This window comes from Passer domesticus, chromosome 6, assembly GCF_036417665.1.
Source record: "Passer domesticus isolate bPasDom1 chromosome 6, bPasDom1.hap1, whole genome shotgun sequence".
NCBI classification, from domain to species: Eukaryota; Metazoa; Chordata; class Aves; order Passeriformes; family Passeridae; genus Passer; species Passer domesticus.
Window position 1 is genome coordinate 18,067,523 of NC_087479.1, and position 27,239 is coordinate 18,094,761.

The 27,239-nt window shown below is 39.5% G+C and overlaps 1 long non-coding RNA gene across 1 annotated transcript; it reads left to right on the top strand.

Moving 5' to 3' along the window:
* The first annotated feature begins 295 nt into the window (after positions 1 to 295).
* On the top strand, positions 296 to 26,489 carry LOC135302081 (uncharacterized). Its single transcript, XR_010363772.1, has 7 exons — positions 296 to 378; positions 3,697 to 3,762; positions 15,160 to 15,243; positions 15,796 to 16,052; positions 16,378 to 16,481; positions 17,873 to 17,961; positions 26,402 to 26,489. It is a non-coding gene; the product is annotated as an uncharacterized LOC135302081 (long non-coding RNA).
* The last annotated feature ends 750 nt before the right edge of the window (positions 26,490 to 27,239 follow it).

Sequence of the window (27,239 nt, forward strand, 5' to 3'; positions counted from 1 at the left end):
GTGTCGTTCTCCATTTAGAAAGTGCCGACAGTCGAGTGGACAAGATGATGTTTTTGATCAGATAATCGATGTCCAGATCATTTACGACTAACAGGAAGTAAATCAGAGGCCTTTCAAAAGGATCCCATTGATATTACTGGCCATTGGCATATGTGGTGACATGTTTTTTCTCCCAAATCACCCATGTACACAAATACATAATCTATGACCTTTTAAAAAATAATAGGAAAAGATGACACTGTGCTAAAGTAGAACAAATATCAGCTAATGGTTTATTGTTTGGTATTGTTTTCAGGCCTTCTGGATGTGTGTTGGTTACTTTGTAGACCAGGCAGGGACAGGTGATTGCCCAGGTGCTTCTGCAATAAGACAATAAGTGTAAGTTATATCTGGGGCAACAAAGAAGAGAAATGTATTGGGGAATAAAGGTTACCTCCAAGATATTAAATACAGGCAGATCCACATCTTGATGGCATACCCACTTAGATGGAAACACATTCACCTAAGTGTGCATAAAGTATTATTACTTTTTTAATGGGTCAATTTAGCAGTAAGCCCAAGAATTCCAAGGTCAATTATTTGTATTTTTCATTACTTTAGATAATAAATAATATGGCTGCCAATGTCATTGGGGTACCATTTTACTGAGTATGAAGGTGGAGTGCTATAGGACCTGCAAGATGATGATAATTTCTGGCAACGCAAGACTGCAGTCAACTGGGAAAGAAGTTTATTACTGACAGAATTTTTACTATGCTGGCTCTAAGTTTATTAAGCAGTATACTGCATAATTTCTGTCAGCATATTGTGTCATTTTCTGAGCAATATAATAATATTGCTTTGAACTTCTAAGTGCCTTCCATTTCGGTAGCTTCCTAAAAAGTTATACCCATCTTAATTGCCATGGCACCTCAGAGAGGCAAAGAAATATTTTATTCCTCCTGGGAGATCAATACTACTTTTAGCAGTGAAAGTGAAGTGAAATGAAAGGCTCAAAAACAAGCTAAAGGTTTGTCAGAACTGGGCTTGCAGAGGAAGCAGAATCTTGTGTCTTAGCTGTAGGATTGACAGGTTTCAAACAGCTGGTCTTGGCCACAGACTTTCTGCACAACACTTAAGTAAATTCTTTTTTGCTTCACTTCTGCAGATGTGACTGTATTTCCTCCTCTTTGTCTTGGCTTTTGTAGGAATGGGTTCTTTGGGGCAGTATGTTTCCTGGAGTGTGCTTTGCTCAGTGAAATGGCTGGGTTCTTTGAACACTAATCACAAAAAACAATTTCCCCCTCAGAATAATAATGTAAATTTACAGGAGTGTCATTTTTCCTTAGACAGTGATAGAATGGCTTCCATTTTATAGTGCAGCACAAGCCCAATTTGTCCTGGGACAGCTGGCTGAGTCACCTGAGGGAGAGAGCCGATGCCTTTGGCTCTCTCAGAACATGCCTAGAGCACCACCACCCGGGCACACTCAGGTCATCAGTGTTCATTATCTGGCTAGAACTTGGACAGGAAGCCTCTGAAGGAAACCCAGGATGCTGTAGGCCACTGAGAGGGAGATTTCTCTCACTGGCTTATGTACCAGCCAAAGGTACACAGAAATGTTAGGATGCAAGGTGCCTCCTCAATATCTGTCTGTCAGATTTGGTGTTAGATAAGTCCTCATGTTTTGTGGGACTTGATTAGTCAGTGTCAGGCTTTGCAACACTCAGGCTCTGAGCCCTGTAACCTATAATGTTCACTGTGCTCTGTTTACCTGCTCTGATTCGTGATCATGGGTACAGAATCTTCTTCATTGTTATCTCTGTGCTGTGTTCCAGCAGTGAGTGAGGTGAGCAGGGCCTTCTTCATACAGAGTATTGGGATTGCAAGTTTGATATGCACTAAATTCTTTGTGATCCTTTATTCCAAACTACAGATACAACCCACCCACTTTAGAGTGAAAAAAAATCTCACTTTCTCTCCATGGCAGAGCAGGTGACTCAGGACAGAGGGAGAAAAATAATGTCTACTTTCTCTATCCTTCTTGTCCTTTTGCTATAGAACCTTTGAGTTTATTATTAAGTCAGGACTGTGAGGGTGACCTGCAGAATCAGGTTTCTCCTCTTTTTCATATCTTTATCTGAGGGCAGAAATGAAAGTTTTTTTATCAAAGAAAAAAGTATCATTTCCCCTAATTGTTTTTTCCATCCCCATCAATGCTGGGAACGTTAAGATTAGGTTTTCTGGTTTAGCTGGAGATTTCCTTCAAGAAAAGGGGTAAGGAAGGGATGAGCAGGGCTCCAGTGGTTCTAGAAAAGTCATAATTGAAGAGGTAAGATCTGGTTCTCTAATGAAGCTTTCTTCATTTTCAGGATTTCTGCATCAAGAAATTTTCTCAAGAGGGTTTTTGGCCTCCCTCTTACAGGAATTGAGCAGCAGTTGCTGTTCTGGTCTGTAATATCAGAGTGATAGGGAAATCTTGAGAGCTTTAAAAACTTGGTCAAATTTGATTCAGAAGATATATGTAGGATTAATTAAATGTACAGATTGAGCACCCACAACTCATGGATTTGAGGAAGAGATTTGGGATAAACAGCCCCTCAGTCCTTGTCAAACTGTAGCAACTATATTTCATCAGACTGATGCCCTGCACTTTTGTCTCCTTTAGCTCTTCTATTCTGCCTATTTATCTATTTTTATTCCAAATAGGACTATTGCAAAACCTTTAGGAAATATTTTTTCTTTACTTTTGATAGGTCTTTTAAAAGCAGCATGTGTCTTTTATATTGACAATAAAGAGAGGGGAAAAAGTCATTGTGACTTGGTGTTTACCCATCAAAACAAGGAAAAGAAGTAAATCCCAGAGAGAATTATTCCATTCAATAGTCCTGCTTTTTACATAAGACAGAATTCAGCAGCCTTGCAAAGGGGGAAATACTCTTGGCTGATCACAAGTGGAAAAAGTGAGGAAAAGAGATTAAACTTGAGGATAAAACATCTGCATTGACGAGAAATAGGTTAAGTAGTGTTCTGATTTTCAGTAATGTTAGAGCAGTAGGTACTGAAGCCTGCTCATTAGCTGAGGTTATAAAATGCCACATTTATTGTGTCATCTTTCTTTCAAATATTTGCCTGATGGGCTTGTGAAACGTTTAGCTCTCACTGCCTGAAATTTCCACTGGCTGTCCCAAGGAAAGCTTCTCTTCCCAGCCTTATACTCAGAAATGTCAAGTCCACACCTGCTAGCTCTCCCTCTATTCAAACAGTGCTCAGTACTAACCTTTCCTTTTCACATACTCTTTGTGAAGAGAAACATCGTGTCCTGCTGACCATCAAATCTGAGCTGTCTCTGTGGGTTCATTGCCAAACAGCCCTCTGGGTCAGTCTGTCCTTCTGTCTTACTCCTCACTGAACTCTCCAGACCCCTGAAGCTATTATTGACTCAGTTTTAATCCACAAAATGAGCATGTGAGAGCTCTGTTTTATGTCAGGGCCTGAGCTATTGCTTTATTAATAAAACAGTAACTATTTGCCTTATATTTCATGCCTAAGTCAATCACCATTGGCCTTCCATCACCTTTCTTACCCCAAAGTATCCTCAACATTTCACATTTTGCTTTGCTAGTCACAAGGTATCACAACTTCTTGTCCTGGTACTTGGGGGCCTCAAACAAAAGTAAATCTCCTTACTGGTCTCTGCCTCTCTCCCTTTTACAGGTATGCATCCTTCTTTTGATGCCAAGGTTGTCCTGGAGGATTCATACTTAATTCAGCTGTTGAGATGTAAGGATTTATCTGTTGTTGCTTTTTGTAAAGAATCCCTTGGACTTTGTGAGGGTTTCCATGCAAATGGCAATGTGTTTCCACAGCAATCTGCATGACATGCTAATTGCTATACTGGATATGTATATACTGTGTCTTCAGCATATTCCCAGCTCTATTAAGAAATGGTAATCAGTTTCAACGTAAAGATACATGCTCGTTCTGCTGCTATTTTCACTTGTGTTCTACAGACTAGCAAAATATTATCCTTCAGCCTGTAACTGGTGACTTCTGTTTGCTGAATAATAACTGACTGAATTCAGACAACCCAATGAAGTAAAAAGCAAAGAGCTGTGAGCACTGCATTGCCTCCTTTGTGTGTTGCTTGATGGTTTTCCTGGTCTGATAATTATCTAATGCAGTAATAGAGAAAAGGTCAGAGTTATTGTGAGGCTGCTCCTGAACGTAATTTTTCAGCTCAGTTTTGGCATGTCATGTGTATAATCTCCCAGTGATGAATATTTGCATTTATTGCCATGATTTAGGAGGTTTTTTTGCCTGTGCTTCAATTTGCTTTCAGTGCTGTCTGCAAAATGTGCTTTGCAGCAATGCAATGTACTTTCTGAGTTCATTTTAGAAATCTGATTTTGTCCTTCCCCTTCACTTCTGGTGTCAGTCTGGTATATGTGCAGCATGAAGGAGGTTGGAGAGTAGGAAAGGAGTATGTAGAAGATTTGTAACTTAATAAGAATAAAGAATATAGTTTGGTTTATAATATAATCTAAAAAATTTACTTTTCTGCAGAGATTAATGTTCAGAGGCTTTTTTTAACCTCTGTGCTTGTACATGCTCACAGTGACTTACTATTATTATTAAATCTAAAGCAAGGAGGGAAGCACTGGGGAGGAAACACAGCCTTTCCCTGACTTCTCCAGATCCCTGCAAATACAAAGAAGTTTGTAGAACAGACAGCACATGGCAGGAGAGGTGCTCAGAGGTGTTTGTTTTGATAGTGCTTGCAGTGTTTTTGTCTCAGAAGCAGTGTTAGTATGCAGGGCAAACCATACTTCTGGTTTCACGCATCTTGCCTGAGAGCCTGTTCAGTGCCTTGTGGATAAAGGTTTAGAATAGTGGAGGTGGTAACAGATTTTATAAGTTAAAGATAAGGTTTAAATGCATCTTCAGGGACATCTGGATGCCAGGCATGTGCCACTTTGGATTCAGGCAATGGACTCATTTCCAGAGTGGTGAGCACACACATAGGGCTGTGAAGACATCGAGTGCTTTAGGGGGTTGCCTCTTCTTGCAAACAGATCTTACATCATCTGTCTAAAGTGTGGGCACCATTGGTCCCATAATTCAGGATTTTGGAGCCTTAAGCCTGACAGTATTTAAGAGACATTTGGAAAATGCCCTTAAAAATGTTCTTTAACTTTTGATCAGCCCTCAGTTGGTTAGAGAGTTGGACTAGATGATTATTGCAGGTAGCTTCCAAATAAAATATTCTGTTGTAATCTGAGGTCTCTTCCAACAGAAACAATCTATTCTATTCTGTTCTAGTCTAGTCTAGTCTATTCTTTCTCTATGGCTCTAAGTGAAATATCTCATAGATTTTTTTCTTATTTAGAGAGTTCTCATGTGGCTGTCTCACCTTCAGATGAATTTTGTTTTATGTACTAGTTCAAGAAAAGAGTCCAGAGAGGTTTTTAATGTATCATTATACCTATTGACGGTAGAAACCTTTTCCACCCTTAAAATCTGTTGTCCAAGGAGGAAATTCAGTCTTTTTTGAAAGCTGTTCTCTTTCTTCAGTTTGGAGTGTTTGGTCATCCCAGTCCTAACTGAAGAGTTAAGAGATCTTCTGCTTATTATTAGTGTAAATTGTATGTTAACAAAGAAATATGTGAATGTAATTGAAAAGCAATGAGAATAATCAAAGGCCTAGAGAAACATGGCTTGTCAGAAAAAAAAAAATTAATGTGTGGCTGTTTGATCTTCTAATATGTATAAAAGACTGCTGCAAGAGGAAGGCAATAATTCATTTTCCATGCCCAGGGCACAAGTAATTATGGCTTTAAACTGCAATTCTGAATCTCTCTGAGTATTCTCCATTGGCTTGTATTTCTTTCAGGTGACCCATTGCTCACCCACCTGCTATTCTCACAGAGTGCTGCAGTCACAGCTACACAGTGTGACTGCACCTGTGAACTCTCTGTGGCTCGGCTGTGGGGCAGCTCTCTGACCTAAGTGCAGGTGGGGCAGAACTCAGGTGTAGGTTGAGCTGGGAGCCCAAGAGCAGAGTAGAGGGAGGACTTTGGATCTGGGACTCCATCATGAGACTGATATGGGAGGGGGCCAAAGGGAGCCTGCAAATGAAATCACCATTCAGGGATCTCTCGCCTCTGAGAGCTTGACTTTAGCATCTTTCTCTTTCCCTCTCCTTATCTCACTGATAACCATCACATGGCCCAACCCTGATCACGACACGTGTGCCCCTTTTCAGTGGTCTGTAACAGGTCAGAAAGCAGTTCTGCTCTCTGCCCTGATAGTCATATAAATGTTATCTGTGACTGAGGGAAACTTTATACTGTTTTTTAATCTGTTGGACATCCTACTTGGAAGGAGGAGTGATTTTTCAGCAGCAGGAAAACAGTGAAAAGGAAATATTTTGTTGCTGTTTGACTGATTTTCACACCGATAAATGGAAACAATCTATCTTCCCTTTTTCCCATGTGAAAATCCTCAGTATAAAATGAGATCAACTTCATTGGGAAACTGAACTAGAATTCAGATATTTGCACTGATATGGTGCTCTACTTCATACTTCCTACCGGACCTGTAATCAGAGCTGTCTGGATAATAGTGATATCAGTTTAAGTCTTTGAGGACCTTCTCAATGTGACATACTACCTGTTGATTCGTGTAGTCACATCTGCCATACCTGCAATCCTGATTTTGAATCTTTTTCTTTTCCACTCAAAAAGGTGGAATTAATTTTGGTTGTGTATTTAGTGGTCTTGCTTGGGGCTACTTCACATGCACCTGGTAACCTTTAGCAACAAAAGCTATGAAGGAAAGGGAACTAAAGATGTATGACAGCTTCTTTTAGTAAAGAAGCTAAAACATGGTGTCTTCCATAACAATGATTCCATCTGCCATATGGAAAATAATCTCTTAGGCTGAATTTCCCTCATAAGAATGATACAGATGTAGGTAGCACTTCCTTGGCTGAGGATTTGGCTCACATTACATTTCCTCTCCATTCCAGTCCCTGGATCTATCCCCATATGGATCATATTCCAGCATGTCTGGCACTGGTGTATGTCTGCCGCTCTCCTTTCTCAGTCAAGAGACTGGGGGAAGAGGGGTGTCTGTTCTAAATTATAATTCTTTTTGCTTTATTCTTGGGCTAAAAATGAGATTGTATTTGTTCAGAATCCAGCAGGAATGAAGACTCTTCTTGAGATGGAGAAGAATATCCAGGAAGAATTCAAAGTATAAGGAACTAGGTAGGAGTGTCAGCTCCTTTGTCATACAGGGGACAGTCAAATTTTTGCACTCAATGTCAGCACTCAGAAGCTGTGTTTGATCTTGCTATGCTGTTATCTAGATTATGCCACTCACCAAACTGTGATTACTGTTGGTTTTGTGCTGTGAGTAACCAAAAGCTTGGTGCAGCCCAGCTGCCCATAACCTTTAGGGACAGTTATCAGTGAGGTAGAAGAGAGCATTACTGAAGGGTTCTGAAAAATAGCCCAGTGGAAGTGCAGGCTGAGATTGCCTACAGGCCAGTGCTCTGTAGCTTCTGATTCAACTGGAGCCTCTCACTGAGAGATCAGGCTCCAGGCTCAGCTGGAGCAGATCCGAGTTCTGCACACAGGGACTAGAGAATGCAGATGGGCATTCATCATATCCATAGAATCTTACAAACCCAGCTTCACAGCATTTGCATATAGCTGATGGGGGATTTTAAGCTTAAACCTAGAAGGATCATGGGGAGAAAACCCTTACTTACATACAATAATATCTTTCTAACCCTATGCCCTCTAGCACAACTGCTTCCCTCCTCCCTTTTGCCTATTTTTTTATTTTTTTTTATTTTTTGTTGGAGGGAAATGGCTCATTTTTCAGTTTGGTGGTAAGTAGAGCTGATGACTGAGGCCAGGATGTTTTTGCCAAAGTAACAACACTGTAAAAAGAATGGTCCACACAAACTTTGGTTATTGTGATTCAGAATCCTGCAGCATGTCAAGAAATTAATTTTGGGAATTCCTTTGGAAGCAGACAGATCTGCCACAAGCCTAATCCAGAATCTGCACCAGTTTTTCTAGCTTTTTTTTTAAATTTACAACAGTTTGCTTATCTTTTCCTGATTCATCTTTTCCTGTTTTGCATTTGGAATTAGTCTGTGCTGATGCAGAAAAAACCAAACTGCTGCAAATGGATCCGGATATTTTCATTCTGACCAGAGGCAGTGAAAAGGGGAAGTCTCATGTTAGTCTTCTCTGAAGATTCAGAAAATGCCTTAAAGCCCAGAGACAGACATGAGTAGCCATACATACTCACACTGGGCACCACCCTGACATGAAGGAAAGCCCTACAAAGAATTACTCTGATGCTTTTGCCACAGCAAGAAGGACTGAAAAGCTTTCATCAGAGATTTGGTGGTCTCTGTTTTCAAGCACAGCTCTAGGTATTGAAGAAATGTGTGTCTCTGCATGCTGGAGGACTTTAGGAGGTTCAGTGGTTGTGAAGCCATGAGGAACAACACCTTGACTCTGGGCACTGCTCTTCCCTCCCTGTATGCTCTGCTTAAACTGGAAAGCAACTGACAGTCAAACCCAGTCTTACAAAATACTGAAAATTCCCACACAGATACTGAAAGACAGAGAAACTCAGTTTTGCATCCCTGTTTGAAGTAGCCTTAGAGGATCACTGTCTATTTTAGTATTAGGTTTACTCTTTTTCCATCAGTAAAATTGTCCTTGACTATTTTGTGTTTGGATGTACTGAGTCCAAATGAAAATGTACTCTTGGCAATAAGTAACTAACTTAATTACATATAGTTACTTCAGACCAACTTCAGTGAAATAAATGCACAAACAAACCCTTCTGACATGAACATGAGTACAGACACCTTTGTGATCAGAAAACACCTGCACACCTGTAACAGAAAACACCTTTACTCCTCTAAAGGAGCAAGTGCACCTTTACATTTACCTAGAGCCATGCAAGCTGAACCAGAGAGGCATAATCATGTTAGACTTTTGGGGTGGTAGAAGTCTCCTGTTGAGTTTCACCTCTGCTCCATCTAATTTTCCTGGTCTTCTGCAAGCTGTATTATGTTTGTAAGTAAGAGGAAACAATTTGCTTGCTAACATTATGCTGTTTTAAATAGAGTTTCAGGTATAGATTTTCCATAAACCTAGAAAGAAGCCCAACCTATCTATTAGCTTTTAATTCTGAAATTTATTAGCTCTCCACATCCATTTCAGATACAAGCACAGTCTTAATTGCTCCATTTTTATTCTCACAGAAGATGCAGTAAATCTTAATGGTTGTGCTTCAAACATTAAGAAGCAATGTAGTGGTTGTAGGAGAAAAGCATTCAAAATACATTAAATTAATAAGTACTTAATAACATTTCATTTTCAAGCTGTTCATCAGAATTTGTTTTGAATTTGAAAGAGTAAATGTCACAAGAATTCTTTAAAGAGAGATCCAACTGGAACACTTGTTTCCCCCAAAACTTAAGATTTCCTTATAACATTTTCCTAAATCCTCCTCCCCTTCTGAGATTTTCAGAACTGTGAAAACAATATTTTTTTTGCTTTAATTATAATGCTAGTTGAGAATGTGTTATTTTGGCTACATTACCAGCTCACATACAGTTTGTTTATAGCTCTCTGCAAAGCCATTTTAATAAGGTCAGATTTGCAATTTAAATTAACTTTAATATTTCTTGCAAACTCCAGTTCTGTTTGTTTATGCAAGGGGTAAACATACTGGAAATTTATTGTTTTAAAAATACATTCCTTTGTTTCATTTTCAAATTGGTACATCAGGTAGTAAACAATCTTGACTTTACATATTTTCTTGTGTGAAAGGGAGAAAACTATTTCTTTTTTCGCAGGAAGAGAAGAAAAGAATGAGGAAAAGTGAGAACAAATGAAATCAGTTATTCAAAATGGAAATTTCATCTGAAGAAACAATACACAATGAACAATTTATTTTACAAGTGAAGACCTTTATCCACTTATAATTTTTTTCCCCCAGGGATTGCTGCTTTAAAGATCTTTTAAATAATGTGTACAAACAATTACCCACATATGATTGTCGTTGGATTCTTCACTGGTAATTTTATTCCCATACTGGAACTGAATCTTAAAATTGGGCAGTCGGTCATGACGCTGTGATACCATTTCTTTTCCTTTCAATTTGATGACCTTTCTCTTTCATGAGAAAAATTTCTTTCATCCCTATTTCTATCAACTACAGATATTTTCAAAGCCTAGCACTTTATCAGCTAATACTACACTCCTCACAGAAGATACTACTGTGAACTCTGAACATGAAACACATTCAGTTTTGCAATTTAAAAGATTTGGATATGAAGAATTTTTTTTCCTGGACATTGATTTGAATATGTAACACCTATTGTGGTAGTCTGCCAACAGGAATGTGAACCTTATCAGATTAATTTCTGACAAAAGGTTCCTGAAACAGTGTGAAATAATTGTATTAATTTTCCACTACTTTTGTTGACCCAGTTAATGTTTGATTTTGTCTTATTTCTATAAAAGCTGCGTAACTGTTTTGTAGATCATATATAAGGCTTGATTCGTACCACTTTGAGCTAGTGGAGTAACTCTATTATCTCACTAGTTGCAAGTTATTTTATTTTCTCAATGCTAGAAAAAAAAAGTGAAACATTCTTGGCTGGAAGAGTAGTTTGCAAGCAGACTCCTACGTTGTCTGTTATAGTGTGTTGATGCCTCACACCCGACCAACCCACCAAGAGCCTGTTCCTTAAGCCAAGAGCCAAAGCTGCTGCAGAAGAACTTGTTTACAGATCTGAAATATATTGTGGATAGATTTGAAGTGACAGGTCTCAGTACCCTGGCAATAGCAGGCAGGCAGGTGTGACAAATGTACCTGTGTTTAGAGGAGTCCTGCCATTGCTGTAGTCTGTTGATCCAGGGTCACTGAACTGTTCCCAGCTCTTTTCATCCCTGCACAGACCTGTACAGCCCTCCCTCCTTTTCTGCTTCCTCCCTGAAGGAAGTAGGGGTGACGGTCAGGTCTGTGGGCTCGGGTGCTTTTTGATCTTCAGAAACAGCCAGTGGAGAGGCCACGCAGCAGGTGTGAGTTTGTGCCTGTGGACATGGGTTTGCTGGGGAGAGAGGTTGCTAACCAACCTATCTATGAAAAATATTGTGTTGCTTGGATATTTCAGAAATTCTAGCTTTATGTTGCAGTTTGTTTGTTTGTTTGTTTGTTTTGTGTTTGTTTTTTTTTTTTTCTTCCAGCTTGCTAGCCATTTTTAAAACAGAGATAAACATAGCCTTCTTGTGAGGCTAAATGCATAAGGGTGTGAAAAACACAGCAATTTTTCAGGCAGGAGTAGGAAAGAGAAAGCAAAGCTTGGGAAGCTCAAAGGAAGAAATCGGGAGATGCTAAAGGAGGTGACACAGAGGTTATGTTCGGTATTTATTTCCCTTAAAAGTTATTCTGTTTTGTTGTTTTCAAGAAGATAATTTCATCCTGCTTTGAAGAAGTACAGCTCTTGAGATTTTGTCTCCAGCAGCAACGGCAGGAAGAAATAAAGGCATGGATACAGATTTTCAAGGCAATGATAGCCTTTGCCCTGCTTTGCTCTGATTTGCCTGGAAATGGATTGGCAGAAACATGGATATTGGTGAGGGCAGAGATTTATCTTGTAGCTATTAAAAATGAAGAATTTTGGTTCATGAAAAGACTGAGCAAGAAGTTTTCATCAAAATATCTTTTCTTAAAATGAACTCAGTGAAAGATTGAAGTTCATAAAAATATATATCTTTTTACCAACTTCTTTTCTCAAGAAAATTTCTGATGTGAAGTTTGGGTCAGACCTCCACAGAACAGTGAATAACCCATTCTTGATAAAGTATCCAGTAGCATAATCCTTACGACAATGAACTAAACCCTGAAGTTTGCACAAATCTATGGAGCTGATCTATCCTACAGACAGCTGGATGTTCTGAGGAAGTACATAGTTTTCCATCAAAAAAGTAAAATCAAGAAAATGTAGAATGCAAACCTTCTCCCCTCCTAAAAGAATTAAAACCCCACATCTTCTCTTGATGGACAAGGAAAATTCCTTTAAAAATCCTGGTTGTTTGACATAGAATAAATATTGTTTTCTGACCAATCTTAAATATTATCTGCCTCCAAAGAATTTCCTTCCGCTGTTGCAAGAGAGAAAAATTAGTTGCATAGGAAATTAACTTTCCATGAGTCTGTGTTTCTGACACAAGTTCATGGGAGAAGAAGCTGATTTCTTCTCTGGAACTTCTTCTCTTGAAGAAATATCACTCTTCTGGTTTTTCCATGCTACATCTGGTGCATCAGAGCTTGCCATGTGTTGCATCTTCTTAGGGTAGCATGGCAATTTTGTTTCTGGTTGAGTCTAATAATTCATTTCATAATTATGCATGCTATTTTTCTTCTCTGCTCCCTGTCTAGCTGTGCATTGCCTAAGGCTACAGCACTGAAGTTTTCACCTGGTGGATTCTAACTGTTTGTTGTTGATATCATTGTAGGATATATGTAATAATTTGTTCAGACTTTGGAGGTTGAAGACAGAGGTTAATCCGATTTAAAATGTAATATCTGTCAAAACATTTAAAATCCAATTTAACAGCTCCAAAACCTGACTCACTGTGTACACAAATAAGAAAAAAGCTATGCTACACAAGGTGTCTTGATGAAACATGACCTACACTCCTCTCCACCCTTAATAAGTCAGTGGGAAGAGATAGGTTTGTCCCTGGGATACTGTTATTGTGTAGACATCATTAAGGAGGTAAAATTGCTTCAAATATTGCTGCTGAAGGTTTCTGCAATGTGGAGAAATAAGAAAGGATTGAAATTACTCCTTGGCCAGGTTAAAAATCAAAAAACCCACAGCACAGAATTTCAATCCACATCCAGACTCTTGAAAAATCTTAGGGCAAAAATGTCCATTGGGAGCAGTCTGTTTCTGGGTGTGAGAAAATGTTTAAGAATAGTTTCCCCATTCTGATATATATATATATATATGTTTTTGTTTTTTTTTTAATCAAAGTAGTTTTTCTTTTCAGGGCTTCATTTCCTACAACGTGACCTTCATATAATCACTGGAAGGTCAGGATTGGAAGTGACCTCTGGAGATCATCCGTTCCAGCCCCCATGCTAAAGCAGGTTCACCTAGAGCAGGTTGCACAGGATTGTGCCCAGACAGGATTTGAATGTGTCCATGGAAGGAGATTCCACAGCCTCTCTGGGCTACCTGTCCCAGTGCTCAGTCACCCACACACTAAAGATGCTTTTCCTCATATTTATATAGGATTTCCTGTACCCCTGTTTGTGCCCATTGCTCCTTGTCCTGCCACTGGGCATCACTGAAAGGAGTCTGACCCCATCTGCTGGACATCTCCCTTTAAGATATTTGTAAGCATTCCTAAGGTCCCCTCTCAGGCACCTCTCAGTCTATACAGGCCCAAATCTCTCATCCACTCCTCGAAAATTGGGAAACTTCAGTCCCTTAATCATGTTTGTGCCCTTCTGCTGGACTTTCTCCTGCAGTTCCTTGTCTTGTACAGAGGAGCTCAGAACTGGACACAGCACTGCAGATGTGGCCTCACCAATGCAGAGCAGGGGGGCAGGATCACTTCCCTTAGCCAGCCACACTTTTTCCAATGCAGCCCAGGATACCATTGGGTACTTGGCCACAAGGGCACACTACTGGCTCATGGTTATCTTACCTAACAAGAAGTTGTCTTTGATTGTCTCTCATCTCTGCTGTCAAGAAGGAGAACTGAGGCTGATTGCAAATAAAATTATTTTGGAGGATTCTCTTGGGAAACCTATGCCGTGGCTATATGGTACACATATGGCACGTTTCTTCTTCTGGATTACTAGTTGAGGATCAAGACCTTTCATGATTTTATCTTCATCTGCTCTCTTTAGATTTTGATGCTTTGTTTACATTAATCTCCTGTTTATATCAGCTTCTGAGTCTGTTGATGACTTTAATCTGAACTTGGACTTAAAATTAGTTTGGAGGGTCATATTTTCAAAATGAAATGTGCTGGAAAAATTTCAAGAGTGTGTTCCTCCCTTGACTCAGAGAGATGAACTATTATCACATGCCAGTGAGAATTCTCAATGGCTATGTGTATTACATTTTCTTTTCTTTTGCTAATAAATTGAACACTGAGGAATGGCTACTGTTGAGGGCAAAGTGCCAATCTTGATCAGCCAGTAAAGCCATTCACCTGAGGAAATGTCATATTTCAATGAAGATAATAACCCATCTGTTCGGTTATCCATTATTGCTCATATTTTTTCATCTCACTTCTCACAAAGGGTGAGGAATGTAGGCTTTTCAATCCATTTGCTCCTTCTTCTTCTCCCCTTCCACTAATATATTACTAGTACTAATTCTTGTTATGTGATTCTTCTGCCTTACAACATAGGAAGACTGAGGGATATTGGTTGGCTGTATAACAGAGGTAGAGGTTATATGGAGAAAACACCTTTTTTGTTTGACTGTACAATGTCCTAGTGAAAAAAGCATGAGTACTGCACATTTTGAAATGTATAGTACAACCGTATTTAATTATCCCTAAGGAGATAATGATCAGGCTGAGGAATGAAAGGAGAGGAAACAAGTGATCATGACCTCTGCAATAGCTGTGGAGTGGGAGCAGGGGTTGATGTGAACCACCTCTTCTTGCACTGAAATGCACACTCCAAATCCTTTTTGCAAGTAGAACTTATGGGATGTTTTAATTCCCATCAGGCTGGAGCCTCTTATTATTTAGGCCTGTGTCCCAGTGATAAGAACACTAGGTGTAGAGTGAGGAATCTGGTATTGTGTTCTTGGCTCTGCCAGTGACTTGCTATATCACCTTACTTGATTTGTTTAACCTCTATGTCTTAAATTGTCTTCAAAATGAAGACAATTTGACCCGCTTTGCATGGATGTTGAGATTTATGTATTTTTTTAAATGACAGTACTATGTGATCTCTAATGACCAGCCTGCTTGTTATTATGTTCTTGGACTATATTTTGTGAGTCTTCAGTGATAAAAACTATAGTCTTAAACTGGTGGATATTCTGGCCTTCCCTTCCCAGAGACATTTATTCATTTGCTATTCATCCCCCTGTCACAGTGCAGCAGCAGTACACAATGATCAGTCACTGCAATGTACCACACGCCAGCTCCAAAGGACTTGAGCCAACAGCACTCAGAATAAGTGAGTTTCTTAATGTGGCTGATAAAAAGGGAAAGATAAATGAAGCCCATAATTCATTCACTGTTTGCAGTTTCTGGTACTGAGACATATCAGGTTGCTGAGTAGGATTTTAAATGCAACCCCCCCTTACTATTTGTCATTAACCACCCCCCACCCTCCCCAATCAGTTATATAAAATGAAGTGAAAGCAACCTTTTTAAAATGAAGTTTAATCAAGCACAGTTAAATGAGATCACTTTCCTTTTAGGTTTGTTATTTTCAATCAGACCTTATATAATGAGAATTGAAATTAAATTAAAAAATTCTCTGGTTCAGTAAAAATATACATGTGAAATGCTGTTAATGCTCTTTCACTACACAGTGGCTATCACCATAGCTGTCATTGAGGTTGCTAAAAAACTGATTAGATGAAGCATTGTATTCAGAAGTCCTATGCACACGTTAATGGATTCTTGTGCATTCTGTGGTTAACAAATTTAAATTCACCTAAGTACTGTAGATCTGAAAGTCTGATAGAAGCACAGAATTTATTAATTTCCTATTTCAACATAGGTTGTCTACCATGAGACAGAGCAGAGGGAAAAGCTGAGTTACAGGTGACTTGGAAAACTGGTGATGGGACAGCAAGTGCACATAATTAAGATTATGCATAGAGAAAGACGAGTGGCGAAAAGGGCAACATGTTGAGAGATATTTCCACTATTTTCTGCAAACTTCTTAAAAACTGTTGGTCTTATTCTTCTGCTCTAACAAAGAATGCATCCCTTGTGAGGAAAAGAAGACAGACAGACACTGATCTGTTTTCTCTGGTGAGTTGTGACAGGACCCAAGGGAGTGGCCTGGGGTGGTGTCAGGGGAGGTTTAGGTTGGATATCAGAAAAAGGCTCTTCATCCAGAGGGTGGTTGGGCACTGGAACAGACTCTCCAGGGAAGTGGCCACAGCACCAAGCCTGACAGAGTTCAAGAACCATTTGGACAATGCTATTGGGTGTATGGTGTGAGTCTTGGGCATGGTCCTGTACAGGGCCAAGAGCAGGACTCGATGATCCTTGGGGGTCCCTTCAAGCTCAGCTGATTTTCTGAATCTGGGATTTTATATTAATTTAAGAAATATGCTTCTGTTTGACTTTACAGGTAAGGGATTTTTGGGAACCTTGTGTTATTCAATAAATCCAGAAACAGTGTGAAAGATTTGCATGACTTTAGAAGTGCCCTGTCTCTGCCTATGATATCACCAGGTAGGAACAAACATTATACATTACCCAGTAAACTGCAAGCATCTGGGAAATTTCATGTAGCAGATTATTTTTCATTTACACTTTCATGTATACAGTACAATGTTATAGGTACTGATTTATGAATACTGAGTCTTAAGTTGAGACAGATATTTTATAAGGTGAACAAAATTTAAAAACTTAAGGACATTTCTACTTCTGTCCATAGACATATTCTTTTATGGAATCATTCTGTAAGATTGTGAAGTATTTTCCATAGCAGAACCTGATAACTGGTCTTAATGCAGCACTATAAAAGAGAAGACAGAGTTTAATTAAACTTCATTTTTATTAAAAATTAGTAAGTTTTAAGGTCAGGATCATCAAATCTGATTTATAGCAGGCCATCAAATTTTAGTCAGTAATTTCTTTTTTAAAGGCTGATACCTACATTTAAACTACAGACAGTCTAAATTTAAAGCAAAAATGTGATGGAGATGCTGATACTGAAGGCATTTCAGCATCACAGTTGAAGCAGTTCTGTTAACAACAGGGTGGTTTGATGGGGTCATGACTGATACAGCCACCAAGGGAAGGCCTTGGGTTAGCAGTGGCCACCCTGACTGATGCATGGCTGACATTTATATGTGTGTTTGTGAGTTCACTGTGACCCCACTTTGCTGCCAGCCAAACATATTCTCCATTTACTGAACTCGTGGAGCTGAAGGTGCTGCACTTAGTTCCAGAGCTGATGAATATGCATGTAGGAATGCACAAAGCATGGTGGATCAAAAAGTGATGAAGGTCTTAGTAAAAGGTAAACCTTCTTTCTAGAACACATTTCTATCAGCAAATTGGTGGAATTAGTGCTAATTTTGTGTTTAAATCTGTCTTCAAAAGCTGTTTCTTTTAAGGGTCTCACTGTGTGTGTTAGTTTTCTTAGGACAGTTGACCTACTGTTGGCACAGTTCTGAAGGTGTCAGAATTTATACCATCATCCAAATCAAACTTAGGTAGGGATTGAAAGATTGCTTTGGGAAGAAGGAAGATTTTTTATCAAAAAAATCCTACAGTATCTCATATGCCTTTGTAGCTCATACAAAGTCTTGCTGGTTAAGATGTAGCTCAGGCTGTGAGTGCTTATTCATTTTTTATGGCAGACTGCTGTTTTTTCTCTGGTATTTAGGATCTTCACATGCCAGCTACTTTAATTATGATCTGCAGTGGTTCACTCTTTTGAATACAGCTGCCTATACCACGATGTATAAAAACACTTTTATTTATCATATTATTTATTATATGTGTTGGTTTGGAAGGAGGAGTAACTCTTTCCTCCTACTTTTTTCTTCTGAAGTAGGGTGAACATACAGTTCTCCTGCCAACTATTTCCTTTCTCTCATTTTATTTCCTGGCAGGATAAACTTGTGCATTGAGGACCAGGCTGACAAATAAGTGCAGTAACTAGGAAGGCTCTGAGGAAGTTCACTGTCGCCATTATGTGACAGTAAGGATGTTTGAAAGCTCCTGGAGATACTTGGTGTAGATTTCTCACATTCCATTTGCAAAAATGCAACAGATTGTCAAATCTAGAAGAGATTGCCTGCTAGGAATTCAGAGAAATTAGAACTCCTAAATTTTTCCCTGTTTAGTATAGGAAGCATCTGTGCATGTGTTCATATGCCAGGTACAGTTTTGATGGCTGCATTATATGTGTAAAGGCCTTCTACTCCCTTCACTGCTTTTTTTTTTCTCCAGTAATTTTGACTAGTATGGCCATGACAAAATAGGGTATAATTCTGAAATGTCAATTTTTTTTTGTTTCCATCTGTTCAGATATTCCTAGACACCTGATATGTGTTTTGATTATCTGAATTCCAAATTGAGGACCTAATTCAATTGCAATGACTATTTTGTTATAGACAAAAAGCTCTTTGCCTTCTCAAGCAGCATATTTTACATGAGTGAAGGTGAGAAGAAGACAGGTTTTCTAAATCTAGTCAGAAATGTGTGCTGTTTAGACACTGATTGGATGCTTTCAGTGAGTAAAACACCAGGAATTATTGTTGTAGCTCTGTGAAGAATCTGTGTTAATAAATTCAGTGGGTGTCACCCACCTGCAGTCTGTGGAGATAAATCCAACTTTCTAACTTTACAGAAACTTCCCAAGCAAGGCATCTCTATGGATAACCAGAGCAACAAAATGATTGAAGCAGGAGAGAATGATTTTCTATTTCTTCCTTCCTATCTCTCATAGAAGAGGTCTATTGCTTTATAAGTTACTCAATTAGAGGATAACAGTTCTTGAGAGTTATAGCAAAGAATGTCAGAGCAGTTCCACTAATGACAATGGCTATCTGAGAGAATATTGTAGCCTGGACATCATGTCAATAATGAAGTAGTCTGAAGTACTTTTAAATTATATTTCTGCTGACTCTAGTTGAAAATCCATGTCATGTAATAGAGCTGTAAGTGCTATTCTAAAGGTTCTTGTCAAGACAGTATTCTCTGAAAGTGAGCAAATCATCCTGAAGGGTGCTCTACTAAATGGATTTATAATGTATTGTTGTCTTTATGTGCATGTCTTCTGACTAACACATTCTGATCTGATTAAGTGCTGATTTTCACTCGCTTTTAAATTACAGGGCAATGATGGCTCTGTGGAATAAGATTTCTGTGACTCGTTCAAGAACATCAGTGAAGGATAACTACAATTTAAAAAAATCTCTGTCTTGTAGATCTTGTTGGCAGATGGCTTTCTTCAATTAAAACACCTTTTACTAATTTTTAATTTATTACACTGCTTTCAAGTTTGGTCTTCTTAAGTCAATGCAAAGTATTCTATTGATGATAATGGGTTAAGTCTCGAGTGTCATATGTGGCAATGGATTATCATTACAAGAGGAAGTAAGATTGATTTACCTGTGAAGCTGTTTGTGAGCTTTCCATTAGGATCATCTTCTCTACAAACTCCAGGTCTTGCTGCACACTGTAGTACCATCATGAACATTTTTCTTTTCTGCATGTTTAAATTTTTATCATACTTACAAAAAAATTTTCTTGATTTGGATTTTGGCAAGCTATAAAGGGTTCTTCTATACAACTACTGATTTAAAATGTTGCAGTCGGAAAAAGGACACTCCAGATGGCACCTTTTTGTGTATAAAGTATACAATATGCTTTTTGATTGTAGGGAAGTGTACTTTTCTGTCTTTATTTTCTTATAGCATTATGTGTCATTTTGTGCATAATCCTGAAGTTTGTTCAAATGCTGCTCTACCAATTCTAGCAATGGAATAACTAATTTTTTTCTTTTTTTTTTTTTTTTTAACTGCAAGTCCTTTTAAAATTAACCATTCTTTTAATAGATAACAGTTAATTTATTTCTAATGGAGGATTAATTACTTAATTAATTTCCTGAGTACCTACAACTAGTCAGCCTCACCTCTGTGCCTGGAAAAATCATGGAACAGACCCTCCTAGGAGCTGTGCTAAGACAGATGGAGGACAGGGACATGATTTGAGACAGTCAGCACAGCTTCACTGAGGGAAAGTCCTGGTATTGGCACAGGCTGGGCATGACCAGATCAGGGCAGCCCTGCTGAGAAGGACTTGGGGTGCTGGTGGATGAGGCTGGACATGATCCAGCCATTGGCACTCACAGTTCAGAAAGCCAAATGTGTCCTGGGCTGCATCCAGAGCAGTGTGGGCAGGAGGGCAAGGCCCCTCTGCTCTGGTGAGACCCCAGCTGGAGTGTTGAATCCAGCTGTGGAATCCTCAGCCAAGAAGGACATGGATCTGTTGGAGGGAGTCCTGAGGAGCGACACCAAGCTGATCAGAGCAGCTGATGGAGCATCTGGATGGAGCAGCTCTCCTGTGAGGAAAGGCTGACAGAACTGGGTTTGTTCATCCAGGAGGAGGCTTCTCGATGATTTAAATATGGCCTTCCAGTAGCTGAAGGGAGCTTACAAGAAAGATGGAGAGAGACTTTTTACAGGGCCATGTAGTGAGAAGGCACAGGACAATGGCTTCAAATGGAAAGAGTGTGGGTTTAGATTAGTTATTAGGGAGAAATTCTATCTGTGAGGGTGGTGAGGCACAGGAACAGGTTGTCCAAAGTTGTGAATGTTCCATCCCTAGCAGTGACCAAGGTCAAGTTTGCTGGAGTCAGAGCAACTTGGACTGGTGTCAGGAGGGTTGGAACTAGATAAATTTTAAGGGCCCTTGCAACCCAAATCATTCTATGATTCTGTGATTTGTAAATAATCCTGTAATGTGAAGTCTTATTGTTATCCCCTTTTCACAGATGAAGTGTTCACAGTGAAGGAGAGCTATGCTGAAATTTTGGTCAAAGTACCTGTTAACATGTGTGTGTGATTTAAGAAACTCAGGGCTTGTTTTCTCAAGGACAGGAAGAGAGGTCATGGTGAGTGATGACCTCTTGGCCAGTGTGCCTCATCCACTTTCATAAGCTGGAGTAACAAATCCATGGCAGGCAGAGAAGGGTTCTGCCAGAGCAGCCTTTATTTCAACAGCCTTAGCAAGGAGACCAGATAGCATCTCTTCCAGCATTCCCTGCTTACAGAGCTTTCAGCTTCTGTCACAAGTTTGACAAGAGCTCTTACACACCACGCCCCACAGAGATCTTATTCCTGCATAGAATTTATTTTTGAGAAACAAAGTAGATACAGTCCTGTAGAAAAAAGCCCTTCTACATGAAAGTCAATAGTGATGCCAACAGAAATGGTATCACTACCAATTCAGTTTCAAAATTCTGAGTTCAGTTTCAAAAGGCAAATAAATGTCTTCTGTTTGGCAGACAGAGTAGCTGTGAAGCAAAGGGTGTACAACAATTCTGTAACAAATCCTTTCTCATACTACTGCTGCAAAGACTGTGTTTTGGGAAACTGTAGATTCAGCTGCGCTTTCCATCTGTATATTGTGGCTTCAGGTACCTTTTCCCTCAGTGCTAATTCTGCTTCTTGTGCCAGGCAAGTTTGGTTTTGTGTTTAGCCTAGGCTGGGTGCAATAGTGCATGTGGTCACTATTTCATGTGACCCACTGGGAATGCAGGAGTGTGCATGTGTGTGTGTTTTTCTGTCTCTCTGTGTGTCTGTGTGTGTAGGGGCAGCTGCTCTGACTCCTGGGTAAATCTGACCAGTGATTGTGTTGATGCCCAGTTATCTGAACTATGATTGTGTTGCTAGTGCCAAACACTTCCCAAAACTAGGAACTGTGTGTGGCTCTGCTTGGAAACACCGGGCAAGCCAAGAGCAGCATCAAGAGGAGGACACTGTAATGCTGAGGGAGCTGTTTTGATCTGCAGTTCTGCCTTGCAGATCTAGCATTGTTTTTGTTCTCTTTTTCCTTCCTCAGTCTGTGTCAAGAGAATACTCTAGTGTCTTAGTTTTAGAAAATACCCTCAAGGACATTTTCGTCAAGATTTCCATAACTTACCAGCAGATGACCAGAAGTCTCAAAGCCACTTATTGCTTTCTTAAATGCTTCAGAAACATAACTGCAACTTTTTTGATAATTTATTTAAAATGTGCCCTTGAGTTAAATAGAGCAACAGCCCAAGAAAAGAATAAAGAATCAGTTGTTCAAACTTCCTTGAAATAGTGTTTTGTTCCTGAGCTTGACAGGACCTCCTTTAGGGATGAAAGCTTAGAGAAGGAAAGGATTGGTGTGATGTAACAAAAGGGGACTTGAATACATCCTGTGCCTATGCAACAGGTACAAAATGCCACCCTGCTAAGAAAGGCTCACAGTTGTAATAAGGATGCTGGAAACAACCAGGATGATCTCCTTTGATTATCTGCCATGGACAAAGGAACATGCCATTGCCATGGGGCCTGGCTGGCTCTGTAGATGGGCTTTTGTCTGCTTGTCTCTGTGCATGTGTACTGAGGCTCTTTTGGCTCTGTTAAACTGGTGGAAATTAGGGACTTGATTACCAAATAGCTCTGAAGTCCTGGAGATTGTCAGTCATTGTCTTTCATGTTGTGACTTTCACCACTGTGAGAGATGACTCTGCAGAGGTGTCTGCAGTGAAGGGTTTTAGGGTTTTGCCTGTCTTAACTCCATTTGAAGTCCTGCAGCACATAGGACAAGTTCTTACAGGGTTTTGCAGGGTGAAACCATGAGGATGCTAATAGGTTTTAGATTCAAGTCAGATGTGCAAATTCATATTTGCCCTGGAGGAAAAAGTTCAGGATTCAGTTTAATCACAAAACAGATTGAAAATTTTACTGATTTTTTTTTTTTTTCTTCACAAAAAATATGTAAACAAGACAAAGCCCAGATTCCACTTAAAATCATGTGACCAGACTTGCATTTGAGCTATCATACTTTGGATATATCAGGCCTTACTGGCATGATATTGCTGTTATTTAAAAATGGTAAATGACTTGAAGTCAGACCACAGATTTATTTTGTTAACCCCAAAAACCTCTTAAGGTGCTGAAGTCTCGCTTCAGTTAAATTTACCTGTTAAGCAGGTTTATATGATGCAGCAGAGTCTCACAGAAATATAATGTGCAGATCCCTCTGTCCTTGCTTTTTTCTTGCTACCTCCTTGACATCTCCTACCGTAGGGCACCACATAATGATGTCTGACCCCTGAGCTAGGATGCAGATACAAATTTCTAGAATGACATATTCTATGATCTGCCCTGGCCCTTGAAGCATATTAAGTGCTGGGCACTCACTCCATTTTCCCAGGAAAAAGTTTTGCAGAAATAATGTTTCCTATTGAAAAATCATTTTGACAGCAATGTCCCAAAGAGCCTCACCAGCCACCTTGATGTACAGGAAAATGAAGTTAATAACAGGGAAAAGCTTATCTAGAAATCAGGAGAAAGAACTGTATGCAGTGTGTCTCAGGACAGACTGCCAAGTATTGATTGTTTGGGATAAGAAACAAACAATAATAATCTGTTAGTCACAAGTGGAATTGATAGAATGCTCTGTTTCTGTAAGCATGTCTCCTGGAGCTGAGACATAAAGCAGAGAAACTTCACAAGTGTCTGTCAAATCAGCTCAGCTGAAATAAGATATATCTCCTGATAGCAGCAGCAGGCTGTCAGCTGTGTGACATCTGAATAAAATTCTATTTTCCAAAGATTTCTTCAAGAACAGGAACATAAAAGCAAAAGAGAAGAATATAAACAAAAATCCTCCACACACAGTCTATTATCAGTGCCTGAATTTTAAATGAGAAACACTGCTACTACTTCTGAACAGATACACTTCTCTGTTTGATGTCTCTTAGAATCACTGAATTTGTCATCAGTTTGTTTGCAAGATGACCAAGCCCAACAGCAAAGGCTGGACACTATTCTCCACTAGTTAGAGAGGTGTCCTTTCTTCTGGGTCATCCACAGCATGGGGGAAACAATAAAATAGAAACAGCCTAAGCCCTGGAAGGAGTGCAAAGCTGACCTCATTTCTGCAAAATTTATTTTTGACTAGACCTCCAAGGGGTTAAGAGGATGCATAAATTACAAAGTTGTTGGCTCCCGTGTGAGGAAATACTGGAAGAACAGCAACGTGTGGGATCATAACTCACATTTCCCCTGCTCTGTTTCTATAACCAGGCTCTTTCTTACACAGTCCCTCTGATCTTTTTCCCTTCCTCCTCATCTAGTCTCTGCCTGTGGCCTACTGTTGCACTCTCCCCAGTGACATTTCTCAGTCCCAGGTTTCAAATTCTTTGTGCAGTTTCCACCCTTTCCACGAGCTTCTTGTTCTGAGATCATCAATCACATAATGTATACCAGAGATCCAGGTTAAATATCTAGTTTCTCTTCCTTGTTGTCACCCACACTGATCTCCTCACCCAGTCTTTTCTAGGGTCTTCTCCCTCATGCACATTCCAGTCCCAGTGTACTTGTCCTCTGCTCCCTCCACTCACTGGCTCTTGTGCTGGATGCTGAATAATGCCACGTGTGGATTATGAGTTGTAGCACCAGTCATGAAGAACAGCTTTCAGAACTGCTGTCTCACATGCTGCAAGTGAACAGGATGGTCTGGTGCCACCTCCTCCACTTCTTACTTCCAGTAACAGAGATGTGCAGGTTTAGATCTATTCCTGACAAACTCCTTTCGATACCAAATCCAGTTTGATCACTTCAAAAAGCTTTTTTCCCCAGCTTTGTCACCTACCTGCTAGGCCAGACAGGCTGTCAGGCCACAGAATAGCTTCCCACACCTGAGCTGGGCTGCTGAGAGCTAGCTCAGGAATGCTCACAAGGGGATTTATTCAGGCCACAAGACCAGCTCTGTCTTCTGCTCTGGGCAGTATGCATTCTATCAATTATACCTGAAAAGGGCATCTACAGCTTAGCAGTGACTCCCTGGTTTAGTCTCTGTATTATCCCAGAGCAATAACTGAAGAAGAAATTTTCCCTATTTCAGCATTTCAGGAAGGCAAGAAATACCACCTCTTTTTTGGCCTTTTTCTCCAGAGATTATTATATTAAGCATGACCTGTGTTTTGCTCTGCAGGTGTAAGTGCTGCTTATGCTGGCTGTAGGAAAATTTGTCAATGACCAGGTTAATCTCTCATCTTCTGAATTCTGAGTAGGGCACAAGCTGACTGACAATGATGCGGCAGCAATAATCACAAGCACTTTAGGTTCCCTGCATTGAGTCACCAAGGTGTTTTCAGATTTTAGGATCTGGAACCATTTGTGATTTTAATTAGTAAAAGAAAGGAGGGAGGAAAGGAATTTAAACCGTAAAGACTCTTAAAAATATTTATCTGACATCTTCTTAATCATTTACTTGATGGCTTGCACATTCCATTCCAGCTTTTTAACATTGATTTCAATAGTGAAAGTTGTTTTATTTTTCCTTTGTGCACAGACTCATAAAGGACACTAGAACCTCCTAGTGTGACTGTGAGATCAATGTCTTGTTCATTTGGCTTTGTGTGCATGTGTGTGTGCAAAAGCAAACAAAAATATTTTAAAGATAAAACACATCAGTTATGAGTGTTTTGCTATATTAGCTAATAGTGTGTTTAGATTGAATGTATCTGATGAATTGTAGCCTAAGCCTTTTTACTCTGATTGCTATTAGAGCTGTTATCTATCAGCTTCTAAAATGAAATGGTTTCACAACTTGTGTGTTTCCTAGGGTTCTGTCCAATTTTGGTTTTCAATGTTTTTTGGAGCTACAGCTTTATTGCTTTTTTTTTATGGGAAATGATGACAAGCTTGCCTAAACAGTGATCAGTGGCAAAACTCTTAGCCATTTCAAGTTGCAACAGAATTTAGCTTAATGAATTCAATAACTTTTAGCATGTCTCAGATGTCTACTAGTGCTATTATTAATCAATGTGCTGCCAGCTGCTTGGACAATAGCTTCTTGTACCTCATAGACTTGCTTAATCAAGAAAGTATTGCTGCCTGAGAACTTGGCAAGGACTTTACACCACATTCATATTTCATTTACTTCTGTGAACTTTGAGAAATGGTGTGGACATCAGTGGTGTTTTTCTGGTTAAATTTGTCTTAAGAGATTTATCACATTCACATGGAGCTTTTATGGCAAGCTCTTTATCTGTGAAAACCCCTTTGCTATGGATGTGTGCATATGTGTGGATGTGCATGTGTTTATTATGCATGTTGCATAGAGCATTAAATCTTACCCTTTTCATTTGCCTGGTCCCTGCAGGCCAGCACAATACTAATTACCTTGGAAAATGATTGATGTTTGTGTTAAAGCCAATATGCAGGTGGAATGTGTTATAATTTTCCATTCTTTCATTTATCTGCTTTTAACAGCTGATTGCTGCCTTGCACAGGGGACTGTGAAAAGCTTTACCAAAGGAAATATTTGGATACATTCAAATTTAAATCACAATTGCATGACGGAAAGGTCTTTTATTTTTTCAGCTTTTTGTTTTTGATTTTTTCCCCATATGATTTGATGGCATTCAGGTTGGCCAATCTGAGGGACCTTTCAGAGAGCTGACAAGTGGATGGGAAAAGGCTATGAAAGTGCAACCAAGCAAAGAGGTGAATTAAGCTTGTTCAAACATTTGAACTGACTGTGGTGAAATAAAACAACTTTCTATTTAATCCTTCATACCAGTGAGCAGACATTGCAGGTCAAATAATATTAAAAAACAAAGTTCGATACACATACAGGAATATATTATTTCTTTCTCTAGTATCCAGCATAACTCTCTGTATAATTTTGATTTTAAAGCTGTGATTGTGGAGGTGGTCAATGCCATCATCTCACTCTGTTCCTAATAGGAAGAAGAAGAATAAGAAGAAGAAGAAGAAGAAGAAGAAGAAGAAGGAGAAGAAGGAGAAGAAGGAGAAGAAGGAGAAGAAGGAGAAGAAGAAGGAGAAGAAGAAGGAGAAGGAGAAGAAGAAGAAGAAGAAGGAGAAGGAGAAGGAGAAGGAGAAGGAGAAGGAGAAGGAGAGGAAGAGGAAGAGGAAGAGGAAGAGGAAGAGGAAGAGGAAGAGGAAGAGGAAGAGGAAGAGGAAGAGGAAGAGGAAGAGGAAGAGGAAGAGGAAGAGGAAGAAGAAAGTTAATGGGACTCTGTCACCTTGGACTTCCAATCATTTCATGGCTCCCCTTGCTTCCTAAGCCCACTTGTTACCTGTCTCCTGACCTGCCTGGACACTGTTCTTCTAGCACTTGTAATTTCTTACAAGATGCTCCTTTTATCACACAGAAGCAAAACTTCAGTTCATAAAAGAAATTTTACTTACCAGAGAAATTAGATGCATTGAAATTCATGTCTCCTTGCCTATCAGAAAATCC